Genomic DNA, 26,313 nt, shown 5'->3' with positions numbered 1-26,313 from the left:
GGCTTTAAGGCTGTCAAGACTGTGAAGGTCTGGATAAGTTTAAATAAAAAGTTGCCAGTATTTGGGAACTTAACAAATTACCTCATAGTTATTATTACGCTATAAAGTGCTTGTAATATTACAATCCTCTAATTCTTACCTTTTTCTTATGCAGGAAAGAAATTCTGTCATCGTTTTTCCACTCTTCCACGATTCAGTCTTTTTTTACTGTAATAAATAAAGCGATAAAAGTTTTAATAATTTATAAGAAATAAATTTAATTATATCTTTAAAAGGAAAAAATAAATAGCTTTCATTTATATATATATATGTGTGTATATATATATATATATATATATATGTATATATATATATATATATGAGATTTCTAGGAACATATCCCAACACAATGAGAAAGATATTCATAGAGTAATGGATTTAGACCTTTTCCATAAGTCTTACTGGGAACATTGCCTCTAATTCTACCATGGCAGGGTTACATCAAAGGATATAGTTGATGAAGTTTTCTTAATTTCTCAACAGTTCTCTTTCTTGTTCTTGAAAACTTTCTTCAGAAGGTTATACTGATAGTGTATAATATCTATAGAGAGCAGAAGCTTTTTAAACCTGCTTCTTCAGGTACAAAGCAGAAATTAAATAAGATCTATTTAGATTCCTGCCAGTATGCTCAGTTACACTCGCTCTAATGAAACAAAAAACAAACCAATGTACTTTAAGGTTTTCAGGATGCTAATTGTGAAAACCAATACATCTTCTGGAATTTTGTCTTGAAAATATAAGTTCAGAATTGGGACTGAACACTCAATGTACAAAAAAAAATGATTAGAGAGCTGAAAAATATTATTACTGTTCTATTACTTAAATGTGTTTTGGCTCTCCTTCTTTAAAAGATTGGTTCTCTCCACCTTTTAATAATGTACTTTTTCCTGACTAGTTTTCAGTTTTTAGCTATGATGTAATAGTTAGGATAATCAGACTGAAGCTTTTCTTTATGATTCTCACTGGCTAATATTGAACCATTTTGCTCCCCACTAATATCACATGACGTTACAGACAGCTAATGAAGACTAGACATTCTTCTATGGACATGCTCAATACGCAGGCTTGCATATCTGTTTGGTCCAAGAGACTAAGAATTAAGAACACACTCTCAAACACAACTTATCTGTCCCAATGGTCATGTAAGTCTGCCTTTGACCACAACATAGGAGCCAGCTACACTTTGCTGACCTTTTGAGAGAAATATCTCCTAGGTGACTAACATCACGGAAGGGTGAGTGCAGCGTGTCTCTACCCTCAAGAGTTGTTTGAAAGCACAGTAGTGTTACAAGCAATTTATTCCCCAGTAAAATCTGTGATATAACGAAAGGGCAAGAGTCACAAGTGTGATTTCTGTTCTCTTGTGATGCTGTTTTTCACTTACTGTATTACCTAGACCAAGTCTCAAGCACACGATACAATGAAGAATTAGCCATCATCTACACCTACAATCTGAGAGGATCTGAAGAACTTCTAACTGAAAGACGTATAATCAAATTGTTCTCTCAATTTTGAAACATGCATAAGGTCTTACTAAGGTTTGTGACAGTTGCTGTAGTTACTCTGAGGGAAGGGTCATAATGCAAAGGCCAGATTTTTATCATCAGGAATGTGAGTGTAAATCCCAACGAAAGGGTGACAGCATGTAACTACCAAAGAACAGATTTTGGCCCTAAACTTGCTATAAAAAAGAATATTTTTTTCTATTATTGTTGTTGTTATGGGAAACAAATTGGGCAAATGACTTTTGGAAGGAAGGTATTTTGTAATGGCCAAGAAATGTAATAGCAGAGAAAATAATGGAAATGAATTATCAAGATGAAAACAAGCTAATGAATAAAAAATGGTTAGAACAGCAAATGAAACAAAGGAAAATATCTACAAAAACAACCCTCAGATCTTCCATGTTCACAATCAATAAGCTGACTGCACATGTACAACAAAAACTCATTTTTACCCTGTTTAAAATATCTGAGGGATACATTCGTTACATTTTCTTTCTTGCTCATCACTGCCCYGAAGAAGTTAATTTCACATTCACATGATAAGTTGAAATCAAGAATCATTTATAATACTGAATGGAGTGTAACATGGGCTTTAGGAACCTACTTATCTACACATCCAAAAGAGTAAAAATGTGCTGGTTCAGCGTAGTGATGGTGAAATAAGTCATTGGATGACATACAGAGGAATGATTCCAGTACCATGGGAATCAATGGGAATCTTTCCATTTWCTTCAGTAGGCATTGAACTAGCTATTGCAGAGCAGAAAAAGACACATGGAGATGGTAGCTACTATTGTCAAAGTTTCCAGATCTCTGTTTTCCACATTTGTGAACATATGAAAATACAATACGTTCCAGTAGGTACACAGAGGACTTCATTTATGACTTAACATTAGAAAGGATACGATTCCATAATTTTGTTCTAGTGAAAACTGATCCATTATTTTCTTTAAATGCTGCTGTGTTTAAAGAAATTGCAGGAGCATTTTCTTTTACTTCTTTCTTTCATCTTTCTTCTTTAAGTTTCTATGCACCACTGAGTATCTAGATACTGTATGCACCCTTATCCAGCAACCTTGTCACAATGCATTTCCAACCTGAGGACTGAGGATTTAGAGTTAACCGTGTCACACAATGAGAAAGGCTTACAGCATACCATAATGCCAGACTCGTATTTACAGTTCTGCTTTTGAACAGCAGGTATTTAGATACTGCCAGTCTGCCTATTTTGGGGGAAACTGGGGGGGGGGGGGAAGGGGGATGTAGGGATGTGTGTGAAAGCAAGAGATATCCCTGCTATAAATACCTAATAAAACATAGGAGGACATACTATGTGTGGAGATATTTCCACAGCTGGGACATGTTGGTGATAGAGAATCACTCCAAAAGTGGCAGTATCTGGCTATTATTCATGTCCTGGGGCTGCAATGATCTTATCTGAGCTCACAGAAGAAACACAGTTGCAAAACCTCCAAGATCCAGGGAACTGCAGGGAGGGTTGTGTGTGATTCACTGGAAAGGCAAGAGCTCGATCTCTGAGTCAGTCCTGAACTTACGCACTCAGCTTGATGCCAGAAGGGAGGTMTTTCAGGCAAGACGAAAACCCTGGACACACATCCTTCTACAGATTTAGCAAGAGAYGTTATTCATGACTTCCTTAAACCAGTTCTGTATAAAGACTGTTGATAAACAGCAGCTTCSCATTGCACCCAGAAATAACTTAATTCTGCTGGAGAATGTAGAACTTTTTTGTGCATAYAGTGCTTTTGCATTTCTGGGGTTTAAATATTCTATACGTATAAGTTGCAGAAACAAGATGATTGTTTGCAATTGTAATTCACTGAAGACAGAACAGTTTAAAAATATTTCTGAAAAATATTTTGATTCTTAACTTTGCAAATGCCAATAAATGGACAGGAGAATCCAGTTCCAGTTATCCAATCCCTTATTGCTGGACCATCTAWGTGATTGCAGAGCAATCTGACCAACCACATTTTATGTAACAGTTCTCAATTCTTTTACGGCCTTACATTTCTCATTGCCTTTAGTAGTCTCTGTAAGGAGCAAGTATTTCTGAATAGGGAGAAATTCTAATATTTCTCAGAACAACATCTTTATTATTGAYACTTAAGGGAGTTCCAGCATGCACAAAGCTCTCCCACTGTCTGGCACTGTTATCATGAAGTCTAGCCTTGTTCATAATAGAAATAATCAGAAGATGAGCAGTAAAAGGAGACCAAATGCCAGCAACTTGTGAATACCAGTGACTTCACCACTCATGTGGCAGYTTTAGCATAAACAGTGGAAATGACTGTTGTTTAAAAAGTCAATGGATCAATCTATGCAAATCAGAAAAACATCTATTTCTATTTGACAAACATTTAAGATGGTTAAAACTGATCTCACATGTTTCTAGATTTTCATAACRCAGTGAGATTATCACAGGAGGCTAATTTCTAAAGGATTTGTTTCACATGCTGCTAAAGACTCCTTGTTAAAAGACCTTTTATCTTCAATATGCTGGACATGGAAAGGGTAATTCAGTACCATAGGGATAAAATGTCAGTCCCCCCTATTCCCCTCAGTTCTGAGGGAAACAGTAAAGAAAACTTCTTGGTGTCATCTTTTTGAAAAGTGTGAAATGCTGCTTTTACCAATCATGAGCCAAAAACTTAAATTAAACTTAAAACTAAACTCTCTCTCTCTCTCTCTCTCCAGAAATATATATATATATATATATATATATATATATATATTTCCCCATAGACAATAGATTCTGTTCATTGAATTTTTCATCATGGTTTTAATGGATATAACTGAAATATTGCCATATTATTTGATCATTCTTTTGGAAAAGTATGTTGGCCTGACACATTATTTTGCTACATTGTAAAAACACACTGGATATAGAATTAAAGTCTGCTTCCGAGACCTTTAGCTACTAGTGACAAAACTGGACACAACCCTTACATTTAAAAAGAACAAAGGGCAAACGCTACTTTTTAGATTATAGGTAGAAACCTCAACTCAAAATTTAACTCTTAAGGGAAGTAAATAAAAGCAAAACAAAGCCTAGGTGGTGGGCAGGAAAAATATCATAAACACTCTTAAAAAAAAAAATCAGCTCTGACACAGCAATCCACTTTACATTCAAATTGCAATTATTCCTACCTCGACTTTATAGAAAGGTTTGTTTTTGTAAGTGTACTAATACTGTATAGAACTTTACTTTGAGGATATTACCATTATTATTCCAATGGAAATAATCTCTCAGAAAGGTGGAAGTAAAGATAATAGATCTGAGAAATAGCAAAAAGGTGACAGATCCTTCTTGAAATAGACTGAGCCTGACAGGTACTTATTCCTCAAAAAAGACCCTTTTATATGAACTGTTACAGTTCTTACGACTTTAAAGTATTCTTAACAGTGTCTCTGCTATGCAATTGCAGAAGAAACAAATACTTTGCATTCAAAAGGGTATCTATCTCAGTTTAGGTATTTGGGGTACATTGGCTAGCCCAAGATAGTCTTAAAATGTAAGATGATCCTCAAAATACATGAAGAGGGGAACTGGAGCAGGAAATTTCTTTAGATGTGACTTGATGAGGATTAATGAGCCCTCGATTACGTATATGCTTTTCTTAGTTGATAAAATGCTGGCATCTCCCTTTGCCTCCCTGTTCTAGTAGATTTGGTTTTTCAGCAGCCAAATAAAGTTTGCTGTTCATTGAGAAACATGAAGTGTAGACAAGCTTGCTTGAGAGAGAAAAATAACCTAGTGGTTTAAAAACGGATTTTTCCTATATTTCAGCACTTAAAATAACAAAGTCATTGAGACCTGAAAACTGAACACAAAGAACAATGTCACTACAGTTAATGAGCCAAAAAGCAAGATGATCTTAATTTAAATACTTAAGGAACAGTTTGGAAAGCTGAAATAGGCACGGAAGACTACTGATACGGAGAACACACAGTTTTGTTTGAAGAAGACAGAAAGAAAAAGAATTATAAGCACCAAGTCTCTTGTACTGTATTGTTAAATTGTTGTTATGTTTTGGGGTGTTTTTCTGGATAAAGGTGGCACCATTCCATAGACACAGCAGAGCTCTGCCTTCTGTTAAGGGTTACAGGACCACTGAAGTTTGAACTTGTTCAAGCAGATCTGTCATGCTTTTAATTCCCCCTACCTTTTTTTTTTTCTTGCAGAGGATTGAAATGTGACCAAATAGCAGTAGGACTGTGAATGGAAAAGTTAATTCTTACGTGATATTTTTCTCAATGCTTTGGGGAAAAATAATACATATAAATACATGTGCCTATATCTGAATCAAGACATGAAAAAAAAATAMGGCAAATTCACAAGAAGTTCTTTTTTTTTTGAAATTGAAAACATACTTAAAAACTCTCCTATGTATTTGTTTTGTTTAGACTAATTCAGACTTCTGCTTTATGTTACCACAATAGACACTGAACAYTTGCAACATGTTTGCTGAGGTTAAAGGAATTATGGGATGAATTTGTATCTATTACAATATTATCCTTAAGCAACACTGCTGCACTCTGTGCTGTTGGGATTTATTTTTAGCAGACAAAAAAGTGACTTGTCAGTCTAGTCAGTCTAGTCAAAGACATTTTACATCCTCAATACATTATATAATACGGAATACTAAAAAAGTTATGTTCCCTTAAAAAAAAAAAAAAAAAGTTCTATTTTGTTGAAACCCTATGTTATCATGTTGCATAGCAGGGTTAAAGATGGAGGCAAAAATGTATATGGATTGGTTATGTTCTATAGATTGCATAGTCTCTCCTGTATCTGTGTAATTTGTTATAACAACAGTTTTCCTTATCAGGAACAGAAGAAAAGATAATTTCTGAGCTTAAACATTTCCAAAAGAGTGAAAACTAACTTAAATATTCTAACACTAAGGGATTAATTTCTGTTGTTGCCCCCTCCCCTTTGCAACACACACAGAGAACAAGAATTCACTTCCTTATTAAAACATGGTAGTGGAACTAGTTTTTTACTAACACAAGATTTTTCCATGTCCTACTCACAAAGTCTAAATTACATTAGGGTCAAGCTTCAGCTGTGTTAACTCTCCTCTTCCAAGCRGATTTTTTTCAATACATATCTTTTGAGTTTCTCCAGCAATATGGAGAARTGTGAAAGCTCATAATTGAAAAAGCAACTTTAGATCTTAAAAAAAAAAACTTTTAAAAACTCAACTTTTACATTGTATATTGCTACATTTTCCTGTAGCCTAAAGGCTGAAAGATTGGCATCAGCATTCTTCCTTWATATTATGTTTTACAAGATAGCATGATACCAAGATGACAGTAAAACTCAAGGCCTCAATTCATGATTTTTGGCATTTTATGCTGTGCTAACTGAAGAACTTAATTCTTCCAGGTGTTCAACCTTCTGTGATCCAAGGTTRCTGTCACTGTAACAGAGAAAGCAGGTGAGAGGTATGTCCCAATGGGAGAGCTCTCCACTGCCTCTTGTTATTAGCCTGGCATATTAACTACCATTTAAAAATGGCTAATTCACTTTAAATCTACACGCAAAGCTACGGATTGGAATAGCTGTGAGGAATTGCTACAGAGCACATTTGCATTCGTATTTGCAATGAGACCTCTAACCACCTGGAATAGTGCTGAAGAAACAGCTGGAAGGGGTAATTTTGAAATCATCCCGTTCAGAAGTGGAGGACTCATTCTCTTGTGGAGGTACTAAGACATGTTCGATTGCTATATGGTCAAAGCTCTCATGGCTGAAAGAGCACCATGAAAGAAAGAAGAGAGTTCCTTGCAGAAGGAGGTCACATGTACATCTTTTCTAGATGTACATGTTACTTGCATAATATGCTGGACAGCAGTTGACCTCAGAGCAAAACAGAGGATGTTCTTGGTCTCACTCTCTTTAACCTCTTACATACCAAACAACCTTCTCACTAAAAGAAGTGATTCAATTATTTAAAATGTTGTTTTCAGRTAACTACTGGAGGCTGGTAGAATTGATGTGTGCCTAATTAAATGCTAAGCATTGAATAAATTAAATGATGGTGCCATTCATAATGTTCTTAATTTTAGACAGCAGGGAGCTTTTTAAGAGGGTAGGTATAAGTAACTCAACCAGGTGGAAATCAGACAGGCTTCCTGGGAAATGGAACTACCTAGAAGAATGATTAAACTAGGGTCACTTTGGATTTTGTTTGTTTTAAGTTAATGAATTTCAGCTCTGGCCTTTATCTTGAGAGAGAATATAATTTAAAAASAGCTTTATAAGGACAATACATGCATCAACGAGACACACATTAAACTAAAGTTGAATTGTTTTAATTAGGAGCTCTTAAATTGCAGGGACATACAAGAACCACCACTGCTGAGAACCAAAAATGAAGTTACAGGAGGAACTTCAAAGCAACCTGAAGATGAGGGAAGGAAACACTGCCAGTGCTGATAAAGAGCAGTAAGGAACTCCAGGGAAACAACACTGCTGCCTGGAGAAGCTGCAAAGAAGGGGTTCATGGCTCCAGACTATGAGCCATAGTCCTTTGAAAGAGATCTATTTCTTGAGTCACAAAGTTCAGTTAAAGTGGTCTCAAACTTCTGAGAAGGGCAATAAAAATRTTATCACATCTGCTTTACAYRCKGAAGGTCCTGGGTTCAAGCCCCAGTGGAACCAGCACCAGGAAATCTTTGAGAGGTTGGACTAGATGATCTCCAGAGGTCGCTTCCAGCCTTACTGATTCTGTGATCTGTGATCTGTATAACTAAAAATAAAGCCCAAACTCAGAAAAAAACTTGCACAGTTTTAGCTAATATGGCTTAAGCAGTAGTCTTCAACACAGTGTTTATTTGGGCTGCATAGAAAACACTGATATTGAAAGAGTTTTCTTAAATRTGTCTGGAGCAACACACCTAGACTGACCAATAACAGGAAAGAGACCATCACATATGAATATATTTTGGAGAAATGTTTGTCCTGGATGAATTTTTTAAAGGTAGGTTAGGAACACCTATGTACATATTACTAGCTGGAATGGAGGATTGCTTTCATACCCTATTTTTTATAAATGCCTAGGCYACTCAGAGCCATTAAGAACTCAAGCTCACCACAAAAATCAAGAATAAAACTTAAATTCAAAGCAAAAACTTAAATTTCAGCTTGAGTTCATTAACTGTTTTAAGCAAAAAAGCAACTGTCTTTAAACAAGGGAAATATGGAAGATTGTAATCAAGTTGAAAGATGACAACAAATCAATAAAATCAGTGGATCTCATCGAAGGAAGGCTGCCACTCAGAAGGACCTGTACAAGCTGAAGAAATGGGCCAGCACAACCTTATGAAATTCAACAAGCACCAAGTCCTGCACCTAGGAAGAGAAAAGYCTATAAATGATAAAGGCTGTGCTGAAATGACTGGGGGGCAGCTCTGCTGAGAACAACCTGGGGGTCATGCTAGACAGCAAGCTGAACCTGAGCCCCCAGTATGCCCTGACAGTCAAGAAGGCCAACAKCATCTGGACTGTATCAACAGCAGCATAGCCATTGCATTGAGGGAAGTGATTATCCCCCTTTGCTCAGCACTTGTTAGGTGGCATCTAGACTACTATGTCCATTTTGGGGTCTCACAGTAGAAGAAAGACAGTGAYAAATTGGAACAAGTTCAACAGAGAGCAGGCAAGATGGTTGGAGCACATGGCCTGTGAGGAGAGGCTGAGGCACTTGGGCTTGTTCACCCTGGAGAAGAGATGGTTTCAGGAGAGACCTAACAGCAGCCAGCCAGGACCTACAAAGAGGTCATTAAAGACACAGTCAGGCTCTTTGCAGCGGTGTATGGCAGGAAGGCAAGAGATAAGGGACATAAGCAGAAATAAATAAAAAAGTCAAAATGAGTATAAGGAGAAACTTCTTCCCTGTGAGAACAGTCAAGTACTGGAAGAGGCTGCCCCAAAGGTTGTGTAGCCTATGTCTTTGAGGGTCTTTAAGATCTCACTGGATAAAGCCCTGAGCAACCTGATTTGATCTCATAGTTGAGCCTGCTTTTGAGCAGGAGGTTGGATGAGAGACCTCCTGAAGTCCTTTACAACCAGAATTTTCTTATTTCAAGAATCATCTTGAATGATGATTTTCTTTATCATTCTGTGGCTATATTAAATAAATTTAACACTTTTGTGAGGAGTCTGGTTCAGAGCACACACAACTAAAGTCTTCTCTCTACAGGAATTCTGTGACAAAGGCGGCAGAGGAGCAAATTTCTTTATTCTTGACTGAGGGATAAAGAAACGACTTGAGCATCCTTATKGAGATTATTTGGGAGAACATAATGTTAATCATGTGATTGTGCATTGTGGAGTTGAAGAAGTGGCTTGATTAAAATAAGAACTAAATTAAAATGAAATATGAGGTTAAAGAATAGCTGGTTCTTTCCCTGCACTGCGCAATCAGTTCTTTCCACTGTCTCTGCACATTGTGGTGTTTCTCATAATAAAGCTTCATCAAGTACAATTTGCTGTGGAATAACAAATGGAGACATCCTAGAGTAAAATCGGTACTTCTGCAGCTGGCACTCAGGGYAAGAGAAAGGTTCATACCTAGGTCTTCTCCTCTCAAGAGTGCAACAACTGAAGAACAGGACAGCCTCTCCTTTAAAGGCATAGATCCTTCCTTCTCCAAAACTCTTTCACAGGGAGACTGCCCAAGTATTTTGAAGAGCACATTTCAAGGATGGGGAATAGCACCCTCATTAGCAGAAAAATAGACCTGAAGACATGAGAAGGCAAGGCTTTATATTTTGTGACTGCCACTGGCTGTCCATTTCTCACTAAAAATCCAGTTTAATAATTTTGATTTAGGAAAGATGAATGTCTATAGCAAGGAAAATAAACATGAGCTATGGAAAATATTTTTGGTTAAAATGGAAAGGCTGCAGCCAAGATATTTCCCACTTAACCTTCATCAAGGAAAAGGTCAAAAAAGGCCAATATGTTTAAGCAGAGCACAGAGCGGAATAGAATAAAATTTCCTATGAGAAAGATTAAGCTCACATTCTTTCGGATTTTGTTAGAACTTTAGAACATCACTTTACACTTGCATTTGAAATGGTTTCCTGACAGCACTGGAAACAAGGTTTTAAAGCAGGAAGACTRAAAGATAAAAGCATAAACGAAAAACAGTTCATGTACTGCATACAAAATAGGGAAGAATGGGAGGAACACATGAGAGACAGCAAGGGAGAAATAATACCTTTAGACTTAGCAAATTATATAATACAGGGTGCCCAAGGCAATCTTCTATCCCATGTACTTATACCCCATATACTTCCATGTGCACATACTTTAAGCTGAACCATTCCCAGGGTGTATGTGGCTTTAACCACAGTAAAATAATTTTGTTTTACATGAGGCTTCTAAGGAAGTGAGAATTTTCTTCCAGCTCTACAAAAAAAGTAAGCCAGAAATGAAGCTCTCCAGTTATGTCRGTTCCAAACTGCTGAGCACACAGATCAGCCTCCGCTTTTACACTACTCCCTCCTCGTATCCATTACAGCAACTAAAAGGTAGACATTGRCCAGTAAAATACGGTATCTGGTAAATGCCATGATTCTTGGAAGTGCTTGATTATGCCATAGTGTGCTCAGAATTTCTTCTGGAAAAGAGAAGTASACCTCTGAGCAGACTGATATGTGGATGGATCAACAGATCTGTGCAAGAAGCACACTGACATGCCACTTAGGGAGATAATATATTTTCTTTCTATCCTCTACCTGTCAAATCTGGTCTACATTCCTTAGGTAGATCTATCAACCGTGATTCAGACTCCTACTTCATTTCTTTTAGAAGTTCCCTGTCCACCCAGACTCAYTTGTGATGCCTGTATCTATGGTGTCAGAATAGCAGTTTACTGCCCACCTGAATTTTCATCCTCAGTTGTACAGTAACTTTGCTCCTATGGAGGGTAGTGTCGATGATTCATGATGAAGCAAGGCAAAGAGCTTCTTCAAACAATGTCCATGGCCCCACACAGAGCTTTGAAGATAAGGGCAGAGACCTGGGCTCCTCGTTTCACACCAGCTGTGATTCAGCAAGGTATCTGGAACAGTGGAKTGAGGCATTCCTGGAGATCTGCACTGCCCTGTGCTAGGCTCCTATCCAAACTCACTGCAATACTTTTTCTAAAGATGAGTTGTTTCACAGTAAGATATGACTTCAAAAAAAAAAAAAAAAAAGAAAAGAAAAAGAAAGAAAGAAAGAAAAAAAGGAAAGAAAAAAGCCCCAGACCCATAAAGATATGAACTGAACCAATTCCAAACTGAAAAACTCAGCACATTCTTTTATTGCAGGAGGGGGGGAAAGTGTCAGTTTTTTGGCCAGCTGTAGCTAGCTGGCTACGGAAAAGACTGAATATTTCAAACAGCTACCAAATTCAACACACTTGTGCTATACGTGTCTGTGTCTTTCCTCCACTATGATAGCAGCACTGGTGTCACAGTTAAGGCTCTGGTATAGAGCTGTAATAGTGCAGTAATGTAGAACTGCTCTGCTGAATCACCATTGCTCGTCACCTGAATGGTCTCTGATTGATGGGCAAATATTCCTGCAGCAATGCACGATGTTACTCTAGTGTGTCAGACTTTGCAATGGTGCTCCTGAGGTGTGTGCATGAAGCAGTAATCTCCAGCAGAGGAGTGAATTGGCTGGGTCAGAGCAGCAGCACCTTAACCCATTCCACCTGGAGCTGCTAATGCTCTTATGTCAATGACCTCCATAAACATCAGAGCATGTAGTAACCAGCTTTGTTCACCATAAGCCTGAATCAGTGCCCAAAGGGAGAACTAGCAAAAATTCAATAGTATGCTAGATTTACTTCTGAGTATGGTTGTAGAGCTCACTCACCAAACAGGGATGCATTCAAGCTCCTCAGCATGTTCTCTTCTCARATAACCCTGTGGGTTTCTGATAACAGTCAGGGATTCATACACTGCACACAAAAGAAAAGACACTGAAAACATGCATGGTCTTCTCACACTGCTCATGCTGTACTGCTGCCAGGAAGAGCAGTGAATTCTCCAGGCTCAGACACAGAGGAGATAGGGGTCCTAAAAATAGACAATGTCAACATATGGCCAGACAACACCCTTTGTCCAAGACACTGTGGAGACCAGTGCCAGCTACCCATGCCATTCTTTTGCATGGGTTTTCCAGYCCATGATGGCATGTTCTCCATTTCAGAGGATTTGATGTACATCATTTTTACCTTCATTCCAAGAGAAAAACAGACTGAAAGATATTGAAGACCAAAAATTACCGTTTGTAGCATAAACCAATCTCTTAAGTTACAGATATACTGCAACTCACACCCCTCACAAGTTGCTGGGGTATAAGGCAAAAAGCCTTGCATTCACAGAGAGGAAAAGCTTTTAGACAAACTTAATGAAAGAGGAAAATAGAGTGTGAACTGGAAAGAATGGAGAAGAGCTTAAAAGGAGGACATACCTATTTCAACATTTCTTTGTGGTTGCTCATCTTCCTATGTTGAATTAACTTGCTATTTTTTTGAGGAGTCTGGCTGTCCAGGAATCTCTCTACACATCTCCCAACTTCTCTTCATTTTACCCTTCCTCACTTCAGAAGATCTGTGCTTATAGAAATTCTCCATATGCAGGAGAAAAAGATCRTAAAACTAACTCAGCAGCCTTTTGATGAGTTTTCAGAGCTGTAGACCACAGGAAACCTTCCTCTATGAGCCTATGTGCCAGCAATGGACTCTAGTTTACAATGAGATAAGAAATGCTGCCCATCTACTCATACAGAGATAAAAGAAACTACTGGAATGCTTGGCAGTAAACTTGGGTTAACTTCAGAACATTTTTATTACTCTTTGTTAATGGTCTCCCTAAATCCTACACAATGGCAACCAGATAGTTATACACTCTCAGTTCATAAATTGGCTCTACATGTTAAATAGATCATAACAATACGGGGTAAATTCACATGTGTCATATTAGGGACACATTCAGGAATTTAAGTGTTAGAGCTATTCTTTTCAATAAAATAGCAAACAACACCAAGGGAATGTCTGCTAAAATGACTGCAAAGGTTGACTTAGTATATATTTCTTTATTGTTAATAAGTTACCAAAACCAAAGTATTATTCTAAAATCTATTATCACTGGCTTTTTTTCAGTCCTTGGAAAAAGTGATAGCTAAAACATATCCTGTGCTGATTATTTATGGCACGTTCAATTTATTATTGAACTACTGTTCTCTAATTTGTGACTGGCATGCCCGAGGCAGCCAAGCCAGTGGGAKGTAATCCTCAAAAGATTTAGCATAGATAAATCCAGAAACCTATGGGTATTGAACCTTCTAAAATTTTCTTTTTTGCTCTTCCAACTGTAGTCCAACTTCTCACCGCTGTACGATCTTCCCTTATTCCTCGTCATCCCTTCCTGCTTGTCAGTCACAGCAGCACCTCTGTCTCCCTAAATTTCACCCACCTCTCAGCCTTTGGAGGGATAATCATTCAGGTAACAACAGCAAGCATTTTTGAAACATCTTGCCATAACTCAAATGATTTTGAATGAGTGGGCTAGGCATTTCTCTTGTCACTGTAACCCAGTACTGAAGCTGGTGACACTATAAATGGGACTGTGTTCCATTTGTATGGTCAGCACCTCAATTGCATTTAATATAAAATGAGCACACTAGAAGTGAATCACAGCACCTGCTGTTCAAATGGGAAACCTGCCTCATATTTTCTTCTGTGGAAAGTGTAGGAGATATCTCAAAGTGATGTGCAAGAATAACATCAATTATTCAAATAAAGACAATGTTTGTCCATGGCATCGCTCATCTGTAGGCCAACCAAGAAATTCAAGTCCCTCCAGTATAAGCACTTTAACAATCCTTAAAGTAAGTGGATAAGCTCCATCCCCTATGTGTTTAACTGAAAGAGGCAAGTGCCTTTGAAGGTTTCTAAAAGGAAATCCTGTCTGCCTAACTGAATTGCCTGGGGGCTTTCAMAGGGACACCCTTCATTGATTAGATAGAGAACATTGGTACTACCTTTGGTAGCTGCTTCCTAAGTATTTAATATTCAAGACAGCTTAAGTGCCTTGGCTGTGCAGACTGGATGCCACCATCAGAATCTCATTCATCTTTTCATAGTAGCAGCTAGGCATGCACTTGTGTTTCTTTCCTCTTTTCTCCCCCACACATCTTCTCTCCAAAGCTTTTTTGTTTATTTAAAATGTCAGAAACAGTAAGCAGGATCTTTCCATACTCTGAGTCACACTGCAGCAATTCTCTGCACAAAAATGGATATGCTTTTGCTAAAACCACACACATTTAGCTTTTTGCTCACCATGACACTGGCCTGGTCATATGTGTCTGTTATCACATATCTTCCCATGGATGTGCACAGTGCCCTGGTTCTTGGGAGGAGGTTTCACCAGGCAGCTGAGTGACCTTCCCATATACACCTTCTAAAGTGGTGGTCATGTTTCTCCACCTCCTGCCAGGCCACAGGCTCCCACCACTTCCCTTACRTCAGCTCTGCGYTGAGTGGGCTGCCCACTTGCTGGGTTCAATCAGCTCACTAAACCAGCAGCWAAATCAGCTTCCCACTGTGYTGGTGAGCTCATCCAGCACACCAAGGGATCCTTCAAGGCTGGACTGGGCACAAGGGGGGAGGAGATAGAAACACACAGCAGGAGACAGAGGATGTGAGGCTTGAAAATCTCTCTCTATGGCAGGGAGCTGTTCTACCAGCTTAGCTGTGTCAAGCAACTGCACCCTCACAATAAAACTTCTTTAACAAAATGGAAGATATCAGACAAAMGAGTAGAAATTCCAGTGGGAAGAGAGGTGTAATTACAGTAAATCTCAGAAAAAATAATGATTTTTAAATTTCCAGATGTAACATACACAAACCCACCATATCACAGAGTATCCATGTGTTGACACACAGTGAGATTTGGGATTTCTGTTAGTTTATTTCATGTTTCTGGAGCTACATGCATCTCAGCTTCCTCAGTAACCATGAGGATTAGATCAAAAAAAAGAAAAAAAAAAGGCAGAAAGGAGAGATCTAAGCTTCTCACATAATATCTTGACTCTAACACTTGAAGCTTCAAAAAGGAGGCTAAATATCACGAGATTACTGATAAAAGTCAGGAGAGTTGGCAGTTCTACAGACATTTATGGGCTTGGTAACACATTTTTCTCTTTTTAAGTAGAAACAGACAAAACAATACGCATGGTACAATAATGAACATCTTGGCACACTGCAATTACAATACTGGAGCAGACAACTATTCTGTTTTTATGGATGCTTTTGAGAAAAACAATCCCAATTTCCAGCTCCCTGTTACATTTATTCTCCAAAACTCATGTGCCAAAGGTTTCCCCATTTTCTCTGTATGCTTTCCAAAAGGACTCCACCTCCTGGGAAGCACCACAAAAATACAGCTGCTGTAGAGCAGCTCCTYTCCTTGCTAAGATGGATTAGAGTCACATCACAGAGAGAACTGGCAGCAAGAAGTGCCATAATTACACCTAGAGAGCATCAGGAGTGATTTTATTATTTTTTTAGAACAGAAGACTGTTGAGTTTTGGTGTGTAGCTTTCATTTAGAAACTCCCTGAAATATTCTATAGAGTATTCTGACCCAATCTATGAAATAGTTCCAATTTCCACAGTACAGTGCCATATCTAGCAAGCTTCCAGAATATGATTGTAGTAGTGTCATACTAGTTTGTGGCAAAATTGGTGATAAAAATAACTTTTGTTTGGTATTCCAGCAATATTACCAACTTTGCAGGATCTCTAAAATTTACAAAGTAGAATTATAGTCAATGGTAGTTATAATTTGTGCCATGAAATAACTCAAAKGAAAAATTTAAGAAAATCATGAAGAACTCTTGAGTGAAAAGGTCAACCATTACAAAAATGTTTCCCTGTAACCAAATCACTAGTGATGGTTAAGGCTTGGAAAGCTCAGAGCTCCAGGTTTAGTAAGGCACACATAGTAACAAACTACCAAACTCTTTAAGCAGATTCTGACAGTGGAAATGTAATTTCTGGGAAATTACTGATACCAAAACTGTCGTCTGCAGTACATAAAACAAAGGATAAATCAAATATTACTTTTCTCAAAGAGAAACTGAAGACACCAAAAAATAGAAAGGAATTAAATTCACTGGTTTAAATTATTTTCTAAGAAGGAGTAGGAGATGCTAGAGCAAGGATCTAATGAGATTGAGAAAAGGGTTACCTTGATGTAGCTAAAATATGCTAAAATAATTCAGCTAGGGTAAGAAGTGTCTGGTTTGGCAATTCATATATTACTGTCTTGTGTTCTGAGGTAGAACTGGTGAAGGCTGTAAGAATCTTTTCATTTTAGTGTCCTCTAAATGTGCRCGCACTAACTGACAACAGCAATAAGAGCTGCTACCCTCTAATCACACTGAAATGGTGAAGGTAGTGAAAGATGGATGAGAAYTACTGATGGAACAAGAATAATGGAAGATGAAAAAAAAAGGGAGGGCGGAGGGAATTCATGGCTTCAGCCATGAAGGCAGAGCAATGATTTAGGTGTTAAAAGGAGAAGTAGAAGCCTTGCTGCTACTACCAGGGCACAGCAAAAGGAACCACTTCCTTCCCCTCATGCTTTACATACAGGTAATGGACATGTATGTATGGACAACATCTACAGGTAACAGAGAAAGCTATGTAACTGAGTGGAATATTCACTGTATCAATGGGRTATTCACTTTGTACATACCCTCCTGTCCACATTAGTGCCTGTGTTGGAGGTGTTAGGAAAATTATGAAAAAGACGACCACGAGGTGATGTATATCATGTAGCTCTCTTGTAAGCAGTGCTATTCAATATCTTCTAACTTAATATCTTCAAATCTCCCAACACAGCAGTTAAAATTTCAACAGGCATTCGGAAAACACACTTTTGATCCCATTATCAGTACAGATAGGATTACAATGAGGGTGGTAGTGGTGGAAAAAACTGGGGAGAAAGCTGGTATCAGCAGCAGGAGTGGCCACTAATTGGATTCTTTCTGTGTCACCACAGAGTTGTCACGGGACTCTGTTGAACTCTGCCTCTCTCGAGGCACTCAGAGGCTTTCTCAATTGTTATCACATCAGTCTGTCTTCCCACTCAAACACAAATCCCCCAAAGCCCTTTTTAAAGCTAAGAAAATCATGAAACCCATGACTCCCATGACATCTGTGACAAGTGTCCAGCCTTGCTTGGATAAGAATAAGTCCTGCCATTACACAACACTCAAATTGCTGATACTGCATGAACAAACATAAAACATAGAGAGCAGTATGTAAGTCAAACACTACTAGATAATAAACTGCAAACTGTCAAAATAGCACGCAATGAAGTGATCTAGTCAGAACAGAATTTGCAAATCTTTCAGAATAATTTTTTCCATAGCGGTTTAACTTCCACTGAGTGTGGGTTTCATAATTTCTTCCACATTGGGAAGYATTGTCCCCAGCATCACAACATTTTTAATAGTCTACTTTTATCAGTTCTTGACTGGAATGAGAGCTGTTATAAAAATTTTCACATYGATACTTGCCAACTCTAGGACAACTCTAGTTTCTTATATGGATTCTTTCCCCAATAATCTTTGATTTAGCCTACTTTTTTAAAGTGTATTTACATGGCATTTGGAAATTTACCATTTTTTAAAAAAAACATGAATTACACCAATCACAATTAATTCTTTTCCTCTGAAACTGAGTCAAAGACCAATGAAAGGCCAAGAAGACATGCCAAGCAGCAGGAATTGAAGTTGCATATTATGATGGAACAAGCTCACCCACCTCGATTATAAAGTGCTAAGAAGAGGAAGCTCCTGACAAGCAATAAACTGACACATAATTAAGACAATTCAGGGCAGAACATACTCTGGCTGGAAAACAATTTCTTGGGCTCCATATCAGTGCTCAGAGCAGTGAGGAAAAAAAAATGTGACACTTTGAAAACAACTCTATGAAGGCAATCAGTGTGTCTGACCCAGTCTTCTCTACTTGAGGGAGGGCAAATATGAGAGCAGAAGAAACCCACCAAATTCCGTGCAGTGCAGATTCTCTCACATCACAAACACAGTAGATAGTACAGACATGCCTGGTATGTTCAGCATTCCATATCAAGCAAAGATGAATTAGCCACAACAAAAATGTATTACAGCTTTCATGCAGCAGTTTATGGATCTTTCTATACCTCCGGAATTTTTTACCTTGAGCATATCACAGACCTACCAACGTTGTGCTGGTCTCAGATCTTTCCCTCAGATTATTTTTATCTCACTGTGAGGAACATCTTTGTGAGTTCTGAACACTTTTACAGCTGCTAGGATGCTAATGGGAACTTCATGTGTGTACTCAGCACAAGTGCTCTCAGGAAAAAAAAATACAATGTCAAAGGAAGGTATGTAGAAGTCACCATAAATATGTCTTTGAATGTTTACCATCTGGAACTGTAGATTACATTTTGACAAGAAGCTGGACTGCCCTGTGGGCATTGTCTTTTAAACAGCCCCATCATTATAGAGGAAGGGAAAACATGATTTTCTGTTCCTCAGTAAGATTTTCTGGCAGTGCTAGACAAACCTGATTTTTTTCTAATAAATCAATAACAAGATGGGCATATGTATTTAGCTATGCAGTTTCTTAAAAATATATTTTCTTACAGATCATCTGATCAGTGATCTGACAATACCCATGGAGAGGGCCATGTTTCAATTAGGCTGTGACAACAGCTTGTACATCTTACAATGTTATATATCAATGCACCTTATCTTTGCTAGAGGACTAAACCTTTTTGTGCTGAAGCTGGCGCACTGGGCTTCACACAGTACACAGCAGGAAGAGTGCAGAGGAGAAGTCCAATATAAAAGGCATACAGTGCTTTAACATAGGATCAGAGTGGGGTTTTTTTGTTTGTTTTGTTTTTCATTATTTAAGCTTGTAAAAGTTTCCATCGCTTTTTACAGTGAGAAAGAGTTGACTGAGAGAAAAATCAAAATGGCCCAATTTATTCACATAAGTCTTGGTCTGGTCATGCAGTCTTATTAGGGATTTAGCTAATTCTCTGTTTAAAATTACTGTGGGTCAGTTATGAGGACACATTCTTGTTGAAGAGTGTTTGAAAATACATATTGAGAACAACCTGTAAAGGGGCCAAATAGCCTGCTCAAAAAGAAAAAAAAAAAGTTAACAAAAAGTTGCTTTGAGGCAAAAAATGTATGTGCAACTTGAAACATGATTTTATGGGCATTGTTACACAGCTGAATGCCAAAATCACAAAGTCTCAGCCATAAATCCTCTTGCTCAACCTACTAAACAGACCTTATTTCCAAGCAGATAATATACAGTATTATTTATAGCATATCTCACCTGTAAGTGGTGAGGACAGTGTTAGATTTCTTTCACAAGTAGGAGACCAATAATTCATAAGCACCACAGGTATGTGAGAGTTAGTGTGAAGATCTGGTGTAGTGTGAAAGAAATAAATCATTTTGTTACTCTACACAAGATATATATACAGTAAAATGATTTATTAAAAAAGAACATATATCCTGCCCTCTAGTTTCCACATCTAGATAATTTAAGAGCAGAACCATGAGAATATCTTAATTTTCTAATATCCTAACATATTCTAAGTAGTGATAACGTTTCTGACTTCCTAGCTAATTTGCTGGGCTCCCCTGCTCCGGACATCAATGAACTTAGTAGTCAAATTAAATGAAAACGATAACAGCGAGCCTGCCATAACTAATTTCTAATCACATTTCTGCCCCTCTTCCTTTTCGAACATAAAATTTTCCTCACATTTAATTAACACTTCAGATCGCTTGTTTAGAATCTATAAATATAGCGAGACTTTAATGATCCATTATAGAGATGCTACTTAGTTTTCAATGACTTGTAAAACTTTCACAAACAGATCTGCAAATGAATTACATCCATCTGCTCTGCTGCAGCTGCAGGAGCAGCATTACTTTGCATGCTGCCTTCTCCTACATTTTGGACTTTCTCTTAACTTTAAGCCCATATGTAAGCCAAACCATCCCTATGCCGATCATCGGAAGCCCAGCCAGGTTTCTATAAAGGCCTCTTCAAACTTTACAGACGTCCCAAATGTACTTTCAAAACAGCCGGGTTTGCCTCACAGCTGAGTCACAGACCGGCTACACGCCGCCCGAGCATCTTCGGCGAAATCGAAGAAATACTCTGCGGCGATTTCTTCCCCTCCCCCGCCCGAGCAAGCAGTTTGCAAAAGTCTATTTAAATACGGAAGCATTTATACCCCCAGAAACAGCAACAAGCATTATATCACTGCCACTTCTGCCTTCCCGGGGCTTTCAGCACGTGTGTGCGAGCGAGGAGAGAGCAGTGCGGGCGAGCGAGGGCGGGAGAGCGGGCACATGAAGTGGGAAGACACCCTGCTCCAGAAGAGATTTTCTAATCTGCACCTCCAAACGCGTGACTTTAACTGCATTAAGAGTGTCAGCTCTGTGAAGACAGCCACGCATCAGGCTATGGTCGCTGTTATCTGTCAGCCATACAATAGCAGCATTGATAAGGCAGCAGCAACTGGCTTTGACAAGTGTGCTGTGCTAGCATTCCTCTGAAAACCGTGAAGGAAAAAGAAAGAGAAAGAGAGACAGAGAAGCGTGAGGTACCTTTTACTTTACCTGAGCAAACTGTGAGGGGTTGTTTTTCCCTCTGAGCTGCTGGGAACGATTCCGCCCTCGTCTCCCCCAAAGCTAGGTAGTTCTTCTTTCGCTTGCGGCTCGCACTTGGGGAAGACCACACAGCTCCGGCGAGGCTGCCTCTCTCCCCTAATCCCCACTCGAGTGTGATGACACACACTAACCCCAACCATCTGTTGAAACACGTCCTCAAGCACTCAGCACAGTGGTGTGTCAAGACGGGCTGCCCAATCCAATCGCTGGGGCTGGGTGGCTCTTAAGGAGCTGGAGGCAGAGACAAGGGCAGAAACTATAGGGCTGAGAACTCCTTAGCAAAGTAACCTGAGATTTTGAGAAAGGGCTGCTATTGAAAAAAAGAGCAGAAGGGGGAGGTACTAGCGGGAAGGTAGAGGGAGTGGATTAATCTGGTGGCCAGTTGTGTTACTTCTCACAACTCCTAGTATTCCCAAGGGACCACTGGGACACCCCCCCCCCCACCCGCCCCCGTGGTGATGCACAGAAGCACAAGAGCAACACTAAAATCTTTTTTTATGGCAGGTCTATTGAGGGCAATCTCCTCTGGGAGACGCTTTTCTGAAGGAGATAAAAGATGCTGCTTGAGATCCTGATAAAGTGCTAATGTGGGAGTCGTTTGCACTGCAATGTGAAATTTGCATCTCGAAATCCCAACGCCCCACCATGCCCTGATTACACCGTGGCTGCTTCCAGTCTTCCCGAGGGGAAAGGCAGAAGAAAAAGAGCGGGGAGAGGGGGTAATCCAAAGGGCAAATATTTTTACTTTTACCTTAATATCTGCAAGCCCTTACCACAACCCTGCTGCCTGCTCTTCCCCARACTCAAGTGCAAATAAATGCGCCCCTAGGCATGCCAAGCGGCATGCTCACAGCCTGCACAGTAGCTGCTGCAGCCCCTGCGCGCCCGCGGGGCTGCTGTGACAGCTCCGGCCGCCGCGCGCCGGCTCCGCACCCCGGCTCCGCGCCGGCGGCTCCGCGCCGGGCTGCCCGCGGCCCCTTCCCGGCAGCCCCCCGAGAAACGCTGCCGCCAGCCCGCTGCTTTCCCCGCTTCCTCCACCGCCGCTCCGCCCCCCTCCGCCTCCGCACTTTCTTGCGGGACGGAGCCAAAAAGTTTAAGGACTCGCGGTCCCTCCCCGCCGGGGCTCGGCAGGCGCGCATCCCCCGGCCCCCGGGGCTGGGCGCTCTGGACAGGCAGCTCTGGGTTGTATYTTAGTTTATTCCTCAGTTTCCCCCTGCTACAAAGCAAGGATTATCACACCTTCCTCCCTTTCAGGGACACTGCCAGGAAAAATACACTAATTTACAGAAGATGTCCAGGAAGGGTAGATAAGCGACACAGAAAAGCTGCTAAGTGCCAAAGAAACGGTTCTTTCCTTTCCCCTCCCTGAAATAGGATAGTTTGGAAGAAAGACTTAAAAACGCAAGGATTTTTACCTCATTAACAAGTGCCTGACTTGACACTTGCATTAAATCTACATTTCACTTTATGACAGATGTTGTATTTTCTTTGAACCGAAAAGGAGGAATGTCGTTTTGACATTAAAAGTTACTCTGAAAGTGTTAACATGCAGCTTGAAGAAAGGTTTGCAATTCTGAAAAGACACGCTCTATCCAGCTGTATGAAAGCCATATGAAAGCCTTGAAACATTGATTTAGCTCACTTGTTCTTTAATACCTTGCACAAGGCTATTTCAGAATCACTAGTGGCAAACTGAACACTTAACAAAACATGAGATTGCAGAGCTATGATTTGTGCACGTCAGAGCTGACCTGTAGGAGGAAAAAGAAAAAAAGGAAGAAACATTATAGTCATGATTACATTGGCTCAAATTGTTCTCAAAGGTGATTTTATGGTGTCTGTTTCAGCATGTTAAGCTGAAACTGCTTTAACAGTTTGTTCACAAATACACTACTTCCTAATCTGCTAATTCCTGATAAATAAGCAGCTAAAYAATATTTTTGACAGCAGTAGGTGGTGAAGTAGAGATGCAACTACTACCCCTGCGGCATAAGATTCTTAACATTGCCAATTATTGCTTCAAGGCAAGGATTGGGTTTGACTGTGCCTTATTCTAGCAGACTGTGTTCTATAAACAAAGCAGACAACCTCACACTTTTGGAAAATCCTGGAGACATTACRAAAACAGTTTGCATTCTCTTTTCACCATTATTGCATTATTTTTTACCATTTTTGTATTAGTAACTCTTCATCAAAAATGTGTAGTTTTCAGAGAGATGGAATATCAAAAAGTCACAAAAAAGTGCTACATGAATGTAGACTGTGTATTGAATCATTGCCTAAACTGTTGCTTAACTCAAGACTCTTCTATTTTATATTGGTGAGATGAGATGCAAACTAAATATGATTTAAACTCTAGATACTTCTAGCCAACATGAAAGGCAATTACGTGCAGTATGGTTGTATATAAACATTGCATAAAATAAGGACATGCATTTTATGTGTATATAAAGATACATAAATGAGACACTGAGCATTCATATAATGTACAGGCCCAATGCTGTTATTTTTTATGCCTGCRTAAATCAGGCATATCTCTGCTGATGTCTATTAGGCCACAACAGGGTATAATTGACATGGTTAAAAAGACCCCTAATTGTGTGGTTTGTTCACAGACGCACGCCTGCACACACCTATCTTCAAAGACTATTGAACAACTTGAAATTCAAACTTTCATCTCCAAAGCCAACGTTAGCAATAGCCCTCAAACATTGCGCATGATCATGTTCTCACATAAAAGCTGATGATGATGTTGCAGGGTAATTTAACTGCTACTCTTATGACCACAGCCAGATTTAGTTTGCTGTGATAGTTTTAAAACAGACTTTTCCACTGCTTCTAGTCCATCCACACTGCCATCTGCAAAGAGTTTAGGTTTTAAAAGCTGACATGAAAGCTGCACGGGAAGAGTTGTACCTGAAATACTGCTAAAATAATGCATCATAAAACACATTCTCAAGTTGACTCTTGAAACTGTGAACTCCTACCAGGGTCAGCCTGACCCCACTCAGATAAGGCTTGTAACAGCGTGGATAATGCATTACTGGAAGTAGCTCAAGACAATCCTAATATGCAAGATTAATTGTAGGTAATCGTGATATTGAGAAATAGACGCTCCTGTTTTGTTCCCACAGTTCACACATCCCTTACTTATTAGTGCCAATTAGTTTCCGTGGTAACTAACGAGCCGCCTTGAAGCCAGGGCACAGAGCTTCACTGGTCTCCCTACCTTTCCTCAAGCACAGATGGCCTTGGCAGTTGAGTTGTGTGTGTCTGCGCAGACATACACGTAATTCWCACACGTGCACACACTTCCTCGCTCACAAACCTTGGGCCATTCTTGACTCCTGCATTTGACATTCTCCAAAGTGATTAAACAGCATTTCTCATGGTTCGTGCAGCAACCTCCATCTACCTCCACTGCTGACATGAATAGGATCCACTTCTGATTTCCTTGAATCTCTGTAAGTCCACGCTGGATTCAGTTAGATTTGGAAGTRTTTATACATTAGGTTTTGCTGTCTTGGTTAGGTTTAGCTCAGTTGGTTAGAGTGTGGTGCTGCTAATGCTAAGGTCGTGGGTTCAATCCCTATTCCAGCTACATTGAGGGTTAGATTAGATGATCTCCAGAGGTCCCTTCCAACCTTACCGTTCCATGATTCTAAGAAGAGAAGAGGTTCTACTGCTTATTAGAACACAGATAAAACTGCACCTACAAGTCCGTGGTCAAATTCTAGCTTAAAATRGGCATACACAGGAGCTCATGTTGATCCTGATGAGACAGAATAAAAGGTCTGTAAAAAACTGAGTGACAAAGGAGAGGTAAACAGGGAATGCTCAACCAATGTTTCTCTCTAATGACCTGGGCAAAYGACAGATTCAAGAAAGCACATAAAGAGATGTTTCTTCATCCAGTGCATAGTTAAGCCCAGGAGCTCCTTGCCACAGGGTGCTGTGTAGGACAAAAATTTACCTGCACTCATGTTTGGGCAAGTTCAAAAAAAGAAGATTTACTCACAGCAATTAAGTACAAATACATAACTTCCAGTGCAGGGGATCTCTGAATTTCTTKGGCAGGATTCTGAACCAAAAAGTATCATTTTATGGTTGTCCCACTCTATAATTATACTCTACCCAAGGCACTTAGTATTTGCCACTATCAGAGAGGTCTAGCATATTCATGATTTCATGGGGTGCAGCTGTTCTCACTTTCTTGTCGGAATTTAACCACTGGTAGTTTTGAAGCTCTGTCCCATGTAGTATAAGATAGGTGAATTCCTTTAAGAATTTTGGTCAAGATTGTAATAGGTTGTCTTATAAATCCATATTTAGGAACCTAAGCAAAAATGGTCTGATCAAAAGTATTGAAGATACAGCAGCTGCTAGTGGAATCAGCCTCAGTCAGGAGCTCACGGAAAATTAGAGTGGCCAAATCMAAAATTATCATCTGTGTAATAGCCTGCTCAGCTGTTTCTTAACCTGGACTCACCTAAAGCATTCCCCAGGCACTGCAGTGCATTCCCCTGTGCCCAAGGCCAATAAGAGTCAAGAGTCCAGTATTCCTCCACTTTAGTCCCTCAAATGGTTTCACTGSGCTCTCAGAGTACACCTACTAAACTTTGAGAGGTGGTAAAGACCAGCACTTTCACCTAAAATTGTTCTTCAAATCCGTTCACCCAAACATAATATTCTAACAAAGACKGGTCTATGTGAAAATATGATAAAGCTACCATGCAAAAAAACTGAAAGATTCAGCGGGTCACATATAGAGTGAAAACAGGAAAGAACAAGATTCTGTATCCTAGAAGAGTGACTGCTCATTTAGGTGACACATAATTTTTTGTATTTTCTCCAGTAATAAAATGYATTTTGAAATATAGCATGTACTTTGCCAGTATAAATCCATACATATGACAGGTACCAAAGGACTGTTTCAGAAATATGTTAGGCGTGCAGTTCCAGACTCATAATTACC

The 26,313-nt window shown here is 39.4% G+C and overlaps 1 protein-coding gene across 7 annotated transcripts in view; it reads right to left on the bottom strand.

Annotated features, from left to right (window-relative positions):
• Window positions 1-21,607, bottom strand: part of SULF1 (sulfatase 1) — a 122,973-nt gene extending 101,366 nt beyond the window's left edge. For 3 of the 7 annotated variants that reach the window (XM_085324866.1, XM_085324909.1, XM_085324924.1), the window contains exons 1-2: window positions 21,288-21,607; window positions 140-207 (exon numbers count right to left, since the gene is read on the bottom strand). The gene's annotated coding sequence lies outside the window, so the exon portion shown is untranslated. Of the gene's footprint in view, window positions 1-139; window positions 208-12,447; window positions 12,533-19,986; window positions 20,080-21,275 lie in introns of those variants that run through there. The other 4 variants (XM_085324884.1, XM_085324875.1, XM_085324894.1 and 1 more) reach the window with 4 other exon arrangements.
• Between the last annotated feature and the right edge of the window lie 4,706 nt (window positions 21,608-26,313).

The sequence above is a fragment of the Rhea americana genome, unplaced genomic scaffold (assembly GCF_003343005.1).
Source record: "Rhea americana isolate MKP2758 unplaced genomic scaffold, rheAme1 scaffold_121, whole genome shotgun sequence".
Classification (NCBI taxonomy): domain Eukaryota; kingdom Metazoa; phylum Chordata; class Aves; order Rheiformes; family Rheidae; genus Rhea; species Rhea americana.
The sequence above is the reverse complement of the archived record's forward strand: the minus strand, read 5'-3'. Positions and strand labels throughout refer to the sequence as shown.